The sequence below is a fragment of the Aplysia californica genome, unplaced genomic scaffold, assembly GCF_000002075.1.
Source record: "Aplysia californica isolate F4 #8 unplaced genomic scaffold, AplCal3.0 scaffold00813, whole genome shotgun sequence".
NCBI lineage: Eukaryota > Metazoa > Mollusca > Gastropoda > Aplysiida > Aplysiidae > Aplysia > Aplysia californica.
Window position 1 is genome coordinate 251,550 of NW_004798083.1, and position 4,272 is coordinate 255,821.

Below are 4,272 nucleotides of genomic sequence, written 5' to 3' on the forward strand. Positions count from 1 at the left end.
GAAGAAGAAGAAGAAGAACCACAACAACAACAACAACAACAACAACAACAACAACAACAACAACAACAACAGCAAGAGCTAGAACAAGAACAACAAGAACATGAACAAGAAGAAACGAAAGTAAATACTACTTGTGTATTGAGTACAGAAAACAGCATCACTTGGTTATGCATCACTTGGTTATTTTTTTTTCTTTCTAATTAACGATAAAGGCGTGATAATTAAAAGAAAACTAAAACCTGTTTTACCGTGTCTCCTGGCAAAATGTAAGGGACTATAAAATCAAAATGTCAACTGAAAATAATGGTATGACGAGGAGTTGAGTGTATAGGATACCCAAAAACAGCAAAAACTAACCACGCAGCAACACAAAAAAGGAAGAGGATTGATAATGGATTTGCTTTAATTAGATGGTCATAAAACTAACAACACCTTGTGTTATTGTCATCTATTGCAAATACAAAGAGGGTGCTCCATATTATTATGATGGTGCTTTCAATAGCTCACGGAAAGAGACAAGTGAAAAATGAAAAAGTCTGTGAATTGGTTGTTTCTGACAAGAATTAGATGTCTTCAGGTATAACAGCTGTGACAATTACTTTAATAAATGTCGAAGTAAACTTCTTCCCTCCACCTCCACCCCCTCGCTCCGTCGCCACCCTCTCCTTTTCCGTCTAGGTTTTTGATTGTTGTTATTGTTGTTGTTATTGTTGTCGTTGTTGTTGTTGTTGTTGTTGTTGGGGGGGGGGACTGCTTCATTGTTAACGTAGTCATGGTATTTTTTCCATTACTACAAACTTCGATTTGTGCTGGTATCTGGTCACAACGGACGCTTGATAGACTAAAATTCTCTACCTCAGCAATTACAACAGGTCTTTTTCAACAAACAAAAAGCCAATTCACATCTGTGGGTTTTTGTACATGTGTGTGTGTGTGTGTGTGTGTGTGTGTGTGTGTGTGTGTGTGTGTGTTGGCGCGAGTATTTATGTATATGTGTTGCCCCTCTTCCCTCTCTCCCCCCTTCTCTCCCCCCCTCTCTCTCTCTCTCTTTCTCTCTCTCTCTCTCTCTCTCTCTCTCTCTCTCTCTCTCTCAACATTTATTCACACATATAAACAAAGTATACACATACATATACACAACCACAAACAAACAAAAAACAAACACACACACACATACACACACATTCACACACATACACACTTACACACAAATACACACTCACACACACATACACACACGGACACAAACACACACACACAAACACACACATACACACACACACATACACACACATACGATTCAGAAAATCGGAACCACGGGAATGCACGAACAGTACACACGGTACGACACCAGTCAAACAACACTTAAAGTAGGGAGTCTCCACATCATTGGTGTATCTGTTGGCTCCAGAAAGAGGAGAGTGGGGGAGGGAGGGGGGTTGAGAATTTTTTAAAAATCACCAACCATCATCCTATCAATATTATTCGCTCCTTTTCAACGTTTGAATAGTGACTCTTTTATTTTTAAACGGATCCTAGTGTTTCACTGCAAATAATTGCAGTCTCTACGTCACCAGACTGTACGTACGACTCCAGAATACCATTATACCGCTTGGTGGGGAAAAAAGAGTCGATGATTATACGATGGGTAACGTAATTTCATCCCATTCACCGATTTCTTATAGCAGAGTGTCTATTGTTCACGGAGGGGCATCTCCTCAAGATTCTCTCATTCAGCGAAGAAAGCGTTTCTCTGGAAATACGGCATCTATCGGAGACATTCAAAAGCAAACAGGAACACGGACGATATTGACTCGGCACGATATGTGATCTGTGCTCCGAGTTGAGGCAAGTGTGTGTCTTGGGAGGGACCCAACGGCCCGGTCTAAGTTATACATAGCAATAGAAGCGTAGATCCCGGGGTTTCTCTGACTAGACGTTGTGCTTTTGCTCTCTGGTTTCCTGGGGGGATGCTGGGAATTCCCTAACCCTCCCACTCCCATTAATTCCTCATATTAACTCTTTTATATCCATTCTGATGCGATAATTTTGCCTTCTTTGGTTCACTCCTTCGACAGCAAAGTGCTACCAAAGATAAAATAATTAGGTTTTTTTAAAATAAAAAAGAAATCCTTCAAGTTTGAGTAAACAGAAGCACTTCGACACAATAACGATCGCATAGTGCTAGGAAGAAGCAAGACAGATCGACAGAAATATTAGATGAAAAGAAAAGAAGTAGGACCTTCTAGTAACACCCTTCAACCACAAGCCAAAAAGCCGACATTTTTGGCACTGCTGACAAATTTTAATACGCCTAAACTCCATATGCCTACTTGTTTCATATAACTAGAATTACGAATGTTAAATAATCGTGTCGTGTATTTCTTTGTCATAATTCTTTGAACTTATATAACGAGGGGGAAATACTGAGTTGATTTTGGCTTGGCTTTAAGAGTTTTATTGCTTGGTGAAATACTTTTCTCATTGCCTAAAACAGTGCTTGCCAACTTGGGCTGTTTTGCCCACTAGTGGGTGGTTTAGCAAATTTGGTGGGCGATGGGGTTCATACGGATAGAAACAAAATTAAATATGTTATAAAATGTCGCGTTTGGAAATACCTGTAGGGGGTCGGTACGAAAATTGTAACCTCTTACTGGAGGGGAAAAATGGGTACTTGCTACAAAAGGTTGGCAAATACTGCGGTCTACGACTGTTTTACTGAAAGCTTTGTTAGTATAATAAGGTATCTACAGAAAAAAGAGAAGCCATCTAAATGACAATGACAAGACATCTTTGCACCCAATTTCAACCAAATATCTAAGGAATAAAATTCAAACTTGGGGACGTCAATTTGTTAATATTGTGATAAAAAGCGTCAAACATACTCGAGAGTATAAATTTTTAAATATTTTAACTAGATTTAAAATTGAGCTAAACAAAACACTGTACGACTACAAAATCAACCATGATGTGTATTTGTGCATTAAATAACAGATTAATTTAAAATTGATATGGCTAAATAATCTCAAAGAAGTTTTAGGCTATTTGAATTCTGTACAGATAACCTCGAATACGCTTCTTCAGATTTCGAATAACCGTGGGGGCACTTTTTCGAACCGCTGTTTTTTTAACCTTCTGCTCCTCACAACGAGTTTCAAATGTTTGGTTTGTTTCTGCAGACCCTGGTTTCAAACACACCAAGAAATAACATTGCACTATTGCACTATGAATGGGTCTTCTTTTTTTTTTTTTTTTTTTTTTTTTTTTTAGAAATCATCTGTGCATGTTTAAGGTCAGTTATAAATAAATTTCTTCTTTTATGAACAAATACTCATTACGGTTGATTTTCAGGAAATTATGAATTTTTGCTTTTTGCCAAATTTTGATAGGACAGTTCAAAAACGTAGAGTAATTTTTTTTCGTATTGACACATTGGACGTTTCCCTGGGTTGAATTGTATTTTGTTCGTGTGAAATATTGTTGAAACTGATGAAAAGATAACAGAGTTATCATTCTTTATATGGGTCCTTTTGTTTAGACTATACAAACTTAGTTGAAGATCATGACTTACTGAAAACTCACAGCGCAGCTAATGAGTGCAAATAAAAAACCAAATGATATTCTTAAAAAACAAAACGAAAGTTATTCTGCTCCGATTCAGGCAGGCAGAATGGCAATGATTTATTGAAGAAAGAACCGAGGGGCAACGTCCAGCTTCTGGAGACGTTAAGAAGGAAATTCTGTTCCAGTATACACCTCAAAGCGATCTGTATTTGGCCACAATCGCAAGCTTTACATACGATACGTTATTACAACGCTTGAACGGCTTGCCAAAGACATTTTTCTTTATCTCTAACAACCCCGCTTTTGAGAAGAAGTATTTTATCTTCTTCTCAACAAAACTTCATTTCTTCCCGCTGTATTGATACCAGACGGTTTTCAGCAACATCTTCTGTTTCGCCCACCTCCCATGTCTGACCTGTAGAATCTGCAAGCGGACACAAGGGGGGTCCTGGTGGGCTTAGGGAGTGATAAGCGTGCGCAAGTGCCTGTCAATATTGACTCACGACAGAGAGCGAGAGGGAGAGGGAGCCGTCCCGGAGAACAATTGATATTGTTGACTTGTAATTGCCGCCTCTTTAGCCGGCCCCACGCAATCAGGGGGAGGGTAGTATCATCTCTCAGTCTATATGTGAGTATAATTGTCCCTCTGTCTTTCTTTGCGCGAGTGTGAGCGTGAGTGCGTGTGCACGTTTGTGTGTGTGTGTGTGT